The sequence below is a fragment of the Lampetra fluviatilis genome, chromosome 23, assembly GCF_964198595.1.
Source record: "Lampetra fluviatilis chromosome 23, kcLamFluv1.1, whole genome shotgun sequence".
NCBI classification, from domain to species: Eukaryota; Metazoa; Chordata; class Hyperoartia; order Petromyzontiformes; family Petromyzontidae; genus Lampetra; species Lampetra fluviatilis.
In genome coordinates, this window is record NC_136297.1 from 4,481,794 (window position 1) to 4,495,946 (window position 14,153).

A 14,153-nucleotide genomic window follows, 5' to 3' on the forward strand; every position below is an offset into this window, starting at 1 on the left:
AGGGGTCACGAGGCGGTTGGACGCGTCTGTCCACTCGGCGTGAGATTCGTTGCGGCGATTGTTGCTCGGCGCGTTATCCCGTTCGCATCGTGACGGCGATCGCCTTGTAATTGTCAGACACGTTTCTAAGTGTCGATCGCCTTGTTATCGTCAGTTGACATCGGGGCGGTGACGGCGACGGTCAACGGAAGGCCTCGCCTCAGTCGGAACCTCGACAGGAGGCCCTGTGCATGTGAGCGGTGAGTTGTGACTTTTAAACTCGCGTGACTGCACGAATTAATGTGCTTGGTTCTCTCAGTAAAGTCACGTAGATGGGAAACTAAAATTTAAATTAAAAGCAAAAAAAAAACGGAGCTGTAAATAGAATGAATCCGAAGAAAAGCCATTGATACGAACAATATGAAGTTAATGTTAATAGGGTACCGCATTAACAATGTTAATACGTACCGTGATTAACATTCACTTAGTCACACTAAGAAATTAACAACAGTATTCTCGCCAATTATTTAACGAGGCCAACAACAACAACAATAATACCACCCACAACAACGTTAATAAGTGTTGTGTAAAGTCGGCTGTAATCACATTATTGATACCGTGTACCACATAATCTTGGTTCTCTCGGTAAAGTCACGTAGATAGGAAACAAAAATCATAATTAAAAGCAAAAAAAACGGAGCAGTAAATAGAATCCGAACAAAAGCCATTGATACGAACAATATGAAGTGAATGTTAATTACGGTACGTATTAACATTGTTAATGCGGTACCCTATTAACATTAACTTCATATTGTTCGCATCAATGGCTTTTGTTCGGATTCTATTTACTGCTCCGTAAGTGATCACATAAACGTAGTTTCGTTTTGTCTGCACTGTGTGCGTGTTGAACTTGTACTGGATGGAAGAACAACAAACACGAACACACATTATAAAGAGTTAGTTGTTAATCTAGATGAAGGCAGAGCGTTCCAGACGGCCGCAGAGGCGCGTCTGAAAGAACGCGATGCCGTGACCAGCGGAGTTTGCGTGATGGTTTTTGCTCCTGAACTTATTTCGCAACGAAACAGAGCTTTATAACTCGGTGGGCCTCACCTTGCACCCGATTCAAGAGCCGAATGGCTCACAGGGCTCTACCAAATAAACTGAAACTGAAAAAAAAACTGAAAAACCTGGTAAAATAAAAAGTGGTAGTATAGTGTGCTTCCATTTAAACTGCATTGATTTGCTATGCAACGGCGCCCTCTAGCGGACTATCACCCCTCGGTGTTTACAACTTCGGCACGTATGTACGTACTCTGTTGAACTTCTTTCGCGCCGTACGTAGCCAATCGTGCTCATCGGAGGTGCGGCGGAAGAACAACAAACTAAACACAACAGAGCAGTTGTAAAGAAATTAGTTTGTCAATCTAGATGATGATTTCTTAATACCGGAAGGAAGAGCGTTCCAGACGGCCGCAGAATCGCACCTGAAAGTGCGCTATGGGGTGCTGACCACCGTCTTTCTTCGATGGTTAGCAGCCAAAAAGCCGCTGCTGTTGCGAGGATGAGCAGATTTTGCGTGATGATTCGTGCTCCTTGACGAGATCAGCGAGGGTGTTGTGGTTCATTTGTGGCAAGTGTTTTGTGTGTGCAATGAGTGTGACCCTTATAATGTATCGTTCGGCAACCGGAAGCCAATGCAGCTCTGCGAGCACTGGGCGGCAGAGGTCGCAACCGGGTACCCGATACCCGTACCCTACCCGATACCCGTATGATACCCGTACCCTACCCGATACCCGTACCCGGCCGAGTACCCATACCCGGCCGGGTACGGGTACTCGTTGGCGACCCTGGTGCGGCCGGGTACGGGTAGGCCGTGAGTCACTGGTGAGTAACTGTTTGTCACTCATTTCCCAACGTCTTGTCTCTTCTCACAATTCAAGTTCCTAGAATCAACCCACCCGCGCCTGCAACATGGCTTCATCCCAGAGGTCGCGATCAGGTACCCGATACCCGTACCCTACCCATACCCGGCCGGGTACGGGTAGGGTACGGGTACGGCCGGGTACGGGTACCCGTTTGCGACCCTGGTGCGGCCGGGTACGGGTAAGGAATCAAAACCCGTTTGCGACCTCTGCTGGGCGGACACGGTCGAACGCTGCAGTACCCGTCGCGACCCTTGGCATTGTCCCTCCACTCAAGTCCATTGCCCCGTGTGTGTCTCCCTACTTGACTCCGTCTGGGCCCATGTGTGTTCAAGTCCGTGTCTCTATGTGTGTCCATGTGTTTGTCACCTTGTATGCCGTGTGTCTCTTGTCTCCCTCTGGCCCCATGATGCATCTCCAAGTCTCTCTGTCTTTGTGCGTGTCAATGTGTTTGTCCCATTGTGTTCCCATCTGAAACTGTCATGTGTATCAATATGCTTGTCTCTGTGTCTCAATATGTCTCTGTCTCTATGTATTGCTGTGTCTCTATGTATGTCCCTATGTGTGTCCATGTGTGTCTATGTCATGTGAATCAATCCATATGTATCTCCATGTGTCTCCCTATTTCTGTGTCCCTGTGTCTTTGTTACTATTTGTCCTCATGTGTTAGTGTGTCTCTGGCTGTACATGTCTCTGCCTTTGTGTCCCCATGTATCCCTGTTTGTCTCTGACCACATGCCTCCCCACTTGTTTTCGTCCCTATATGCTGCCATGTGTCTCCATCTATATGCCTCCCCATGTGTGTCCCTGTCCATGTGTGTGTGTCCCTCTGTATTCCCACATCTCTTTGTCCATGTGTTTCAAATTATAGCCTCGTGTGTCCCTGTCCCTTGTGTTTATGTATGGGGGAGCGGTAGTGTAATGGTTTGCTCGCTGGCAATACGAACCCGGTGACCCGAGTTCGATTCCCGCTCACGGCCAACACCAGTGACGATTATATGTGAACCGATCCTGGGCCTCCCCTAGGTCGACTCGGCCTCATGAGTACTTGGTACGGTGTGTGGGGAGACGAAGGCGGCCGGGAGTGGTGCTGGCCACCCACCCCCTTGTGTACCGTGCCGACCTTCATAGGTGCTACTCGGTAACATCACTTGCCCCAACCGTCTGTTGAGGCTAAACGGGGGATCTTTGTCTATTTTTTTCGTGTGTATCTATGTGTCCACATCTCTCACTGTGTCCTCAATTCTCATCACCACCCACATCCCCACCGTGTCTCCACAGAGACGCCGGGGCGTGCCGCAAATCCTGCGATCTCCCGATGTCTCGTCGTCCTCCCGCACACCACCGTCACTACCACTAATCCTCCTCCTCTTCCACTTCACCATCCGCTTCCTCTGCCCAGCGCCCCCCTCTGCCCCCCAGTGCCCCCCTCTGCCCCCCGCGGTGCCGATGAGCGCGTACGAGCGCTCGCTGTGCCGCTTCGTGGACGCCGGTCGCTCAGGCCGGCGGAACGCGTTGCCCGACATCATGGCGGCGTCGTCCTCGGTGGGCACGGCGGGCCTCTCGGAGCAGCTGGCGCACGCCCTCACGCTGCTGGGGCCCGGTACGCTCTCGCACCACGGCGTCGGTGCGCGTGGGACGCGCGCACCACAACAGCCGGCGCAGGCGGGCGAGTGCACGCGCACGTACACAACCGGCGCCAGAGCGAACAGCGACGCGAATGGTCAACGCCCAAAGCGCACGTTGACAGATGCGCCTGCGGTCATGCACTGAACATCGTGCAGGTGGTGCACACTGACTAACTGAACGGTACCGATTGGTCGTCGAGGGGTGCGGCGTGCTGGTTCACACTCTCCGTCTCGTGCGTATTGAAAGGGGCCCATGCAAGCGACTCGCAACGGGGAAGGTTTGCGAGTTCAAACTCTGGTTTTGGGGTTGACCTCGGCTCGTCGTCCCACCGGGGTCGATAGAATTGGTACTACTTTTTGGGGAAGCCAGCGATGGTTGTCCCATGGATCGGCTTTCCCCCCCGCCACAGGAAAGTGAAATTTCGAGGACTGGCTCTGCAGAGCTGTACACGGGAGATGGGCCATAATGTCTCAATGCTCACTTTGAGTGCCTACTGAAGGCTACATTTGCAGTGACAGCAACAGCAGCAGCCAGACGTAAGCAGCCACACCTAACCCAACGGATGCACCTACTGCAACAGCAGTACTAGCAAGCAAGAGCCAACACAAAAGCAGCAGTAACGCACTCGCTCACAGCAGCGCTAACAGCGGTAGCACCATTTACTCTTATCACAGCAGCAGCTCCTCCAACAGTTACGTAGTCGGCCTCAGCATTTGCTTTTTGACATGCCCACATGGTACGCATGCATTTGTGTCTGTGTACACGCGTGGGGATCGGTATTGTAGCGGTGAGCTCACTCTGCTACGAACCTGGCGACCCCATTTCGAATTCCGCTCGCAGCCAACACCACTGACGATTCATCTGAACTGGTCCCGGACCATCCCTAGGTTGACTCAAATGAGTAGCTGGTGCCGTGTGTAAACATCACCACCCGGGAGACAAAGGCGGCCGGGCCTGGTGCTGGTCACACAACCCCGTCGTGTGCCGTGCCGGCCTTCATAGGTGCTTGCAAACACGGGGGATATTTGTCTTTGTTATATGTCTTCATGTGTGTCTTCGCGTGTGTGTGTGTGTGTCTTTGTGTGTGCGGGCTTGTTCTAGGAGAGCCACCGACTGGCCTGGTTCAGGGCTGTCTGCAGAGCGATGGCTCGGTGACCAGGCTCGGAGACGGAACGGAACCCAAGCGATGAGGGTTTCCCCTTTGCACAAGTCCAGGGAACACTGAACACTAATAACACTGAACACTCATCACCCTGAACACTAATCACCCTGAACACTCAATCTAACGCAAGATGCACACACTCGTCACAGGCATACTGGACACGACTCAATAGCACATTGAACACGAGGCAATGTAATACTGAACACTAAGCCAAGTGTATTTTGAAAACTATTCAAGTTCTTACTGAACACGAGTCAAAATGAATGCTTATTCAGCTACACATTGAACACGAGTAATGCTGAACACCATGCAGATGCTTACTGCACACTGGTAATACTGTGCATACGTAACACTATTCAACAGTATACTGAACGGTGTTCATATGGCATGTTGAACAGTATTCATGAGCTTACTGAACACTTTGGTTGCATAAGCATACTGAACTAATGCGAACTGAACACTGCAGCACATGGAACATTTGTCATCCTGAACACTATTCCCAATGAACACTACCTATCATCAACGCTATGCAGGTGATATCGGACACTATTCAGTGGCAAGCTGAACAATCAAACTGGCGTATACGGAACTCGATTCAATAGCATGCTGAGCACCATGCAGGTGCAAATTGAACGTGAATCACATGGCTCACAAAAGCCATATTGAACACTAGTCAACTCGTCAAAGTGCACAGTGACCACTAGTTAGGTGCAGACTGACCACTAGTCATGCTGAACGCTCGTCAAGGGCACGCTTTCGGTTAGGAATCGGCCAAAAATCCCGAGCAAAGGGGGGGGGGCCCCCTTGGAAAACGAGTCTTGAGACTCGGTGAGGCTTTTCCTGGGGTAAACAGCGCAGGATCATTGTTGTTTTGGGCGGTCATTCACTTGCACAAATCTCCGGGCAAACCTCTCTCGTGCACACAGAGACCCTACGATTGATCTTTCATAGCGGAGCGACGGCGTTGTTAGCGAGCACCTTTCAAAGCCGGAATGGCACGCGAGGGCGCCAGCGTCCGTTGGCCGCCAATTACGCGTTCCCAACCGCTTTTGTCTCCCCAATGCATTTAAGGCTCGGTCCACCTAGGGGAGGCCCAAAATAGCTTGCCGGTGATGTTTGCCACGGCCCGGAATCAAACCCGGGTCGCTGGGAAAATGTAGCGCAGTGTGAACCATTCCCCTACAGCTTAACACAAAGACCCCCCGTGTAGCCTTAACAGACATTTGGGGCAAGTGCTGTTAGCGAGTACCTATGGAGGCCGGCATTGCATACCAGGGGGTGGGTAGCCAGCACCACGTCTCCCTAGTGGCGATGTTTACACACCGCACCAGGTACCCATTTGAAGTTGAGTCGACCTTGGGGAGGCCCAGGAACGGTTCAGATAATTATCGTCACCGGTGTTGGCCGTGAGCGTGAATCGAGCTTGGGTCGCTGGGTTCATCGCGTAGCACGCTTACCACTATGCCCCACCGCTCCCCAGCCTAACAGACAAATATTCCCCTTATAGCCTGAACAGACTTTGGGGAAAGTGCCGTTAGCGAGCACCTCAGCTTAACACACACGCACGCACACGCGCGTACGCACAAAACCACGTGCTCATCTCACACGTAGAAGGTATGCACACAAGCACGTATCTGCACACGTGACACACACTAACTGGAAGGGAACAACAGAGGCTATAGTTTCGCCTTTTGACTCGTGGCCTCCGCAAATATTTATTTTGTTTACGGATCGGAGTCAACGCTTTGCCAACATTCTCCAACGGGCGTAGAGGCGACTGCCATTCTCTCGCCTTCTGCTCTGCCTCGGAAGTTTACCGTCACAGCCACTTAGTCAATTCGCTGTTGGATGATGGGGTTGTCCCCCTCCCCTCCCCCCACTGCCTGCCGCACGGCTCGTGCGGGTTGCCCGGTGGGGGGTCGGGGAGCACCCACGGACAGAGGTCGCAAACGGGTTTTGATTCCTTACCCGTACCCGGCCGTACCAGGGTCGCAAACGGGTACCCGTACCCGTACCCGGCCGTATCCATACCCTACCCGTACCCGGCTGGGTACGGGTAGGGTACGGGTATCGGGTACCTGATTGCGACCTCTGGGATGAAGCCATGTTGCAGGCGTGGGTGGATTGATTCTAGTAACTTGAATTGTGAGAAGAGACAAGACGTTGGGAAATGAGTGACAAACAGTTACTCACCAGTGACTCACGGTCTACCCGTACCCGTACCCGGCCGCACCAGGGTCGCAAACGGGTACCCGTACCCGGCCGGGTAGCCTGGTATCGGGTAGGGTATGGGTATCGGGTACCCGGTTGCGACCTCTGCCCACGGGTGAGGGAGCACAGAAGTACGGCGCAGCGATTGACTTTCCGGCGTTGTTCTTCCACTACCCACCCGCAACAGCCGATAGCAACCTGTTTTGGCGCGCGGGGGTCGCCCATCCAATCACTATCCAGGCTCAAACCCCCGCTTAGCTTCCGATATAAAATATTTTGAAAAAATTGCTCACTTGGTATTTCTGTCGTCATGGCAGCGCGAGGCTATCGCGAAGGTGAGACGTTTGGGTTACGTGACGTGTTGGCGCCTAACAAGTTAAAGTCGTGTAAAGTCGATTGTGGTGTAATGTTTGCGATGTGGCGTTTACGCTCCTGGGTGAATCTTCAAATTCGGAAAATATGATCTCTTAAGTGTCCATCGCGAAGGATACTCTGCGTAGTATTTAACGGTTAGTCACACCAGCGGTATTGACCAGGGCGGCCGCTGGGCTTGAGCCACGGACCTCGGGCGACTGGTGCGAGCTTGTGGTGAACGTTGGCATCGTTGAGTTGATCTCCCGCATTAGAGGGGTTCAAGCAGAGACTAGAGATCCTTGTTGCACCAACTTCAAAGCACCGACCATGTATTGCATGCACATGCTCCCAGGGGCTGTGGGGAGCGGGGGGGGGGGGCAGGGGCTGTGAAATAGGGGGCAGGAGCTGTGGGGAGCGGGGGCAGCGGTTGTGGGTAGCAGGGGCAGGGGCTGTGGAGAGCGGTCGGCAGGGGCACCGATGAGGGGGGGGCAGCCAGGGCAGCAGCTTTGTTGTCCTCTGGATACACACGCCCCCACCATAGGAATGTGGAACTTCCAACCGCAGGCTCATGGCTGTATGAAAAAAAACGAGATGGGCACCAACGCCTCCAAACTTAAGTCGAGCGAGAGGCATCGCCACGAGCGAGAGAGCGATACGAACCCGCAATACGAGGAAACAGGGACATCCCCCGCTGGGCAGCTTGCATGGGGACGCTGGTCAACACACTTTTTCTGGCATAAGGTATTCCAACGGTTTTAAGGTAATTTTGGGGTGCTGATTCCAAATCTGGCATCAGTTTTTGGTCTATCACATCAGGTTTTTGAGATATCAAATATTGCATTTTCAATAAAAACTGCGGAATAAAAATGTTAAATAAATGTGGATATCTACATAAAATGATATTATAAACACACTATCCTAAAAATACAGCACCACATTTTAACACTAAAGCAGTCACTGGCTCGCAACAACTTGCAATCGTAAGCTACAGAGTTAATTTTGGGTAAAATCAATGAAAATGGGGTATGCCGATAGCATAAAAATGAGATGTGATAGAGCAAATCTGAGATCAGATTTGGAATCAGCACCCTGAAATTAGTCTAGAACAGCTGCAAAAGTCCAGGCCAGAAAAAATTGTTTTTTTTATTGTTGACCAGTTTTATTGTTCCCGCTCGGCAAAAACCCCGCACCGATCGGCCCTCGACGGCCGTGGCGCGAGGCTCTTGATGGCCGTGTCGGAACCGGCGAGGGCCGAGGGGGGTGGGGCCCGGTCCGAGCAGCCTCTTGTTGACTAAGAATATTTATTTACAAACAAACCGCTCCCCCGTGTAGACGACGGGGGACGCTTTTACTTTTTCTGCTTCGAGTTCGGTCGAGCGCGGCTTGGGGGAGGGAGCGAGTTGTTTGCGGATACGGGACGCGGAGTGGCCACCCGTCCACTTGAATGGCAGTGCCGGTGGTGGTGAGGAAGAGCCCTCCGTGGGGTGGTCAGGCAAGGGGGGCACACCGACGCTCCGAGCGTTTAGCAGGGGCACAGTCACCGGCAGGCGTCGTCATGGTCCAGATACACCCACCATGTTCAGATGTGGCACAGAGACACGACGAGTTTAGACGTGGCTAGGATACACAGCAGATGTAGATGTGGCTAAGAGACACGACGGGATTAGACGTGGCTAGGATGCACAGCAGATGCAGATGTGGCTAAGAGACACTACGGGTTTACACGTGGCTAGGATTCACAGCAGATGTAGATGTGGCTGAGAGACACTACGGGTTTACACGTGGCTAGGATGCACAGCAGATGCAGATGTGGCTAAGAGACACTACGGGTTTAGACGTGGCTAGGATTCACAGCAGATGTAGATGTGGCTGAGAGACACTACGGGTTTACACGTGGCTAGGATACACAGCAGATGTAGACGTGACACAGAGACACTACGGGTTTAGACGTAGCTAGGATTCACAGCAGATGTAGATGTGGCTATGAGACACTACGGGTTTACACGTGGCTAGGATACACAGCAGATGTAGATGTGGCTATGAGACACTACGGGTTTACACGTGGCTAGGATTCACAGCAGATGTAGATGTGGCTGAGAGACACTACGGGTTTACACGTAGCTAGGATTCACAGCAGATGTAGATGTGGCTATGAGACACTACGGGTTTAGACGTAGCTAGGATTCACAGCAGATGTAGATGTGGCTGAGAGACACTACGGGTTTACACGTGGCTAGGATACACAGCAGATGTAGACGTGACACAGAGACACGACGGGTTTAGACGTAGCTAGGATTCACAGCAGATGTAGATGTGGCTATGAGACACTACGGGTTTAGACGTGGCTAGGATACACAGCAGATGTAGATGTGGTTGAGAGACACTACGGGTTTAGACGTGGCTAGGATGCACAGCAGATGTAGATGTGGTTGAGAGACACTACGGGTTTAGACGTAGCTAGGATACACAGTAGATGTGGCTGAGAGACACTACGGGTTTAGACGTGGCTAGGATACACAGCAGATGTAGATGTGGCTAAGAGACACTACGGGTTTAGACGTGGCTAGGATGCACAGCAGATGTAGATGTGGCTATGAGACACTACGTATTTAGACGTGGCTAGGATACACAGCAGATGTAGATGTGGCTAAGAGACACTACGGGTTTAGACGTGGCTAGGATGCACAGCAGATGTAGATGTGGCTATGAGACACTACGTATTTAGACGTGGCTAGGATGCACAGCAGATGCAGATGTGGCTAAGAGACACTACGTATTTAGACGTGGCTAGGATGCACAGCAGATGTAGATGTGGCTAAGAGACACTACGTATTTAGACGTGGCTAGGATGCACAGCAGATGCAGATGTGGCTAAGAGACACTACGTATTTAGACGTGGCTAGGATACACAGCAGATGTAGATGTGGCTAAGAGACACTACGTATTTAGACGTGGCTAGGATGCACAGCAGATGCAGATGTGGCTAAGAGACACTACGTATTTAGACGTGGCTAGGATGCACAGCAGATGCAGATGTGGCTAAGAGACACTACGTATTTAGACGTGGCTAGGATACACAGCAGATGTAGATGTGGCTAAGAGACACTACGTATTTAGACGTGGCTAGGATGCACAGCAGATGTAGATGTGGCTATGAGACACTACGTATTTAGACGTGGCTAGGATGCACAGCAGATGCAGATGTGGCTAAGAGACACGACGGGTTTAGGGGTGGGGTGGGTGGTTGGTGACCTCTACCGACCCTCTCTGTCGTCTACCCAGCAACCGCCGGGAACTATTTGCGAGGAAGTCACCCGCGCAACCTCAAACACGTGGTCGTGGCCCCCTTGGCTCCTGCTTGGCCTAACCGAATGGGGGGCTCTCCACTAGCTCGCGTTTACCCTTTGCATGTGTCTTGTAAGCAATAACGTGACTGAACGTGACTTTAATAAAGAACATGTGATGCTGACGTTTTGAATTTGTACCCGTGTCCTTACCGTCGAGTTTCAGGTTGATTTAGTTTCGCCATGACGTCACCCTGCTGCTGCTGCTGCTCTATTTAACACATTCCTGCGGAGGGAGCTGGTAGGAACGTTGGGTTGCTCGGTCAATGGCCAGGGTCAACGGCGGCGTGGTGTATTTCGCAAATATGCCCGACTGTGAGGGCGGGCACAAGCCGGCGTGAGTAGGTTAAACGTAGATACGGGTAGGAACAACAGGTTCCACACTGCCCACCAGGGATAATGTGTCTGTCTTGCGTATCCGGAATTCCGCCCCACCCATGCATCTCCCCACCGAACACCGAGCTACGCCGCGATTGGTTGACGATGTCGGGGAGGGTGGGGGTGAAGGGTAAACACGCCCACTCATCCAACTGCCCCCCCCCCCCTCTGAACGCTGCGCTGTCTAACCAAGTTCCTTCCTGCCCACTCCGAAGGAACGTGTCAAGGGCACCACGGGGTGAGCAGCCCCTCCCCATCCAGCCCCACCCCTCCCACCCAGCCCCTCCCCACCCTCCCCACTCAGCCCCACCCTCCCCACTCAGCCCCTCCCTCCCCACCCAGCTCCTCCCTGCACGACGGACGGACGAATGAATCCCCTGTGGGCTTCTGTAACCAGGAGGGTTACTACCAGTAAGACCGGGAGCAAGATGAGAGCCTCACCATTCTGACAAATCGTCCGATGATGCTGGATGTAATTACCAGCGAAACGTCGTGCTACTCAAATTTTAAACGATGTTGATTCTCTCTTCAACACACCGGTGGGCTAAAGAAGTGAATTATTTTGTCCTTTGTAAACGTGACACATTTTTTTACTGTTTGGCCGTGTCGGGTGGTTGAGGGTTACGACACTTTTATAAATAACGCGATCTAACCCAAAAAACATTATTACAAATAATATTGGTCTCGAAAGCCTACGTGTTTAACATGTACTCCTGTTTGTGACCCCATGTGTCTCTGACCCCACGCCTCCCCATTTGTCTTTATCCGCTACCATGTGTGTCTCCATGTATGTGCCTTTCCATGTGCGTGCCTGTCCATGTGTGGGTCTGTCCCTCTGTATTCCCACATCTCTTTGTATGTTTCACATTCTATCCCCCGTGTGACCCTGTGCCTTGCGTGTATCTAAGAAGGAGTGGCAGTGTAGCAGTTTGCTCGAATGACCTCGATTGTCACCAAAATGCCGAAAGTCTCATTTGTAAAATGTTATTTGCAGTGGTGACCTGAGTTTGATTCCCGACTCGGGCGCGATGCTTTTGTGTGGGGTTTGCATGTTCTCCCCCTGTTCTGTAGAGAGTGAGTGGAGTTTGTACGATCTCCCCCTGTTCTACAGAGTGAGTGAGTGGAGTTTGTATGATCTCCCCCTGTTCTTCAGAGTGAGTGAAGTTTGTGTGATCTTCCCGTTCTACAGAGAGAGAGAGAGAGTGTAGTTTGTATGATCTTCCCCTGTTCTACAGAGAGAGAGAGTGTAGTTTGTATGATCTTCCCCTGTTCTACAGTGAGTGAGTGGAGTTTGTATGATCTACCCCTGTTCTACAGTGAGTGAGTGGAGTTTGTGTGATCTACCCCTGTTCTACAGTGAGTGAGTGGAGTTTGTGTGATCTCCCCCTGTTCTACAGAGAGAGTGAGTGTAGTTTGTATGATCTCCCCGTGTTCTACAGAGTGAGTGAGTGGAGTTTGTGTGATCTCCCCCTGTTCTACAGAGCGAGTGAGTGGAGTTTGTATGATCTCTCCCTGTTCTACAGAGTGAGTGAGTGGAGTTTGTATGATCTCCCCCTGTTCTACAGAGTGAGTGAGTGGAGTTTGTATGATCTCTCCCTGTTCTACAGAGTGAGTGAGTGTAGTTTGTATGATCTCCCCGTGTTCTACAGAGTGAGTGAGTGGAGTTTGTGTGATCTCCCCCTGTTCTACAGAGCGAGTGAGTGGAGTTTGTATGATCTCTCCCTGTTCTACAGAGTGAGTGAGTGGAGTTTGTGTGATCTCCCCCTGTTCTACAGAGTGAGTGAGTGGAGTTTGTGTGATCTCTCCCTGTTCTACAGAGTGAGTGAGTGGAGTTTGTATGATCTCTCCCTGTTCTACAGAGTGAGTGAGTTGAGTTTATATGATCTCCCCCTGTTCTACAGAGTGAGTGAGTGGAGTTTGTGTGATCTCCCCCTGTTCTACAGAGTGAGTGAGTGGAGTTTGTGTGATCTCTCCCTGTTCTACAGAGTGAGTGAGTGGAGTTTGTATGATCTCTCCCTGTTCTACAGAGTGAGTGAGTGGAGTTTGTATGATCTCCCCCTGTTCTACAGAGTGAGTGAGTGGAGTTTGTATGATCTCCCCCTGTTCTACAGAGCGAGTGGAGTTTTTTTTCTGCAATATTTTGCTGTCTTTTTTTGGATTTTCTGTTTGCACTTAGTCACATAGTCACTTTAAGATGTTTTTTTGTTCATGTTTTTTGTTGCACCCGATTCAAGAGCCGAATGGCTCACAAGGGCTATACCTAATAAATGAACTTGAATCCTTCGCTTTAAAGCGGCACTTTTCTGGAACGCCATCTACCGCGTTAAGCGAGGAACTGCTCGCTCGCTCGCGCCCCTGCAAGTCGAAGGGGCCTCCGCTAGGGGGAGGTCTGGAGCGAGGTCTCCGGTATATTTGGTCGGCGGCAAAGAGGCGAGATGACCGAGCTCTAGAGGGCCACGCGACTGCACGGGAGCGAGCGGGGGAAGGATGGGATGGAGAACACAATAACGGGAGGCCTTTTCTCGGCAGTGGCAAGATAAAGACTGAAAACACCAAAAATAGTCTGTGGGTCTCTGTGAGTCTGTGGGTCTCTGTGTGAGTCTGTGGGTCTCTGTGTGAGGCTGTGGGTCTCTGCGTGAGCCAATAGGTCTCTGTGAGCCAATATAGGTCTCTGTGTGAGTTTGTGGGTCTCCGTGTGAGTCTGTGGGTCTGTGTGAGTCTGTGGATCTCTGTGAGTGTGGGTCTCTGTGTGAGTTTGTGGGTCTCCGTGTGAGTCTGTGGGTCTGTGTGAGCCTATGGGTCTCTGTGAGTGTGGGTCTCAGTGTGAGTTTGTTGGGTCTCTGTGTGAGTCTGTGGGTCTCGGTTTGAATTTGTAGGTCTCTGTATGAGTTTGTGGGTCTCTGTGAGTGTGGGTCTCAGTGTGAGTTTGTTGGGTCTCTGTGTGAGTCTGTGGGTCTCGGTTTGAATTTGTAGGTCTCTGTGTGAGTCTGTGGGTCTCTGTGAGTGTGGGTCTCTGTGTGAGTCTGTGGGTCTCTGTGAGTGTGGGTCTCAGTGTGAGTTTGTTGGGTCTCTGAGTTTGTGGGTTTCAGTGTGAGTCTGGATATCTTTGCGTGAGCCGATGGGTTTCGTTTAGCTGTTGTGAGTCTGTCGGTCTCTGTGCGAGTCTCGAAG

The 14,153-nt window shown here is 51.6% G+C and overlaps 1 long non-coding RNA gene across 2 annotated transcripts; it reads left to right on the plus strand.

Moving 5' to 3' along the window:
- Positions 1–7,632, plus strand: LOC144940618 (uncharacterized). 2 transcript variants are annotated; one of them, XR_013639147.1, is made up of 3 exons: positions 1–239; positions 3,307–3,507; positions 4,635–7,632. It is a non-coding gene; the product is annotated as an uncharacterized LOC144940618 (long non-coding RNA). The 2 variants fall into 2 exon arrangements; XR_013639148.1 differs by having other exon boundaries at positions 1–232.
- Positions 7,633–14,153: the final 6,521 nt, after the last annotated feature.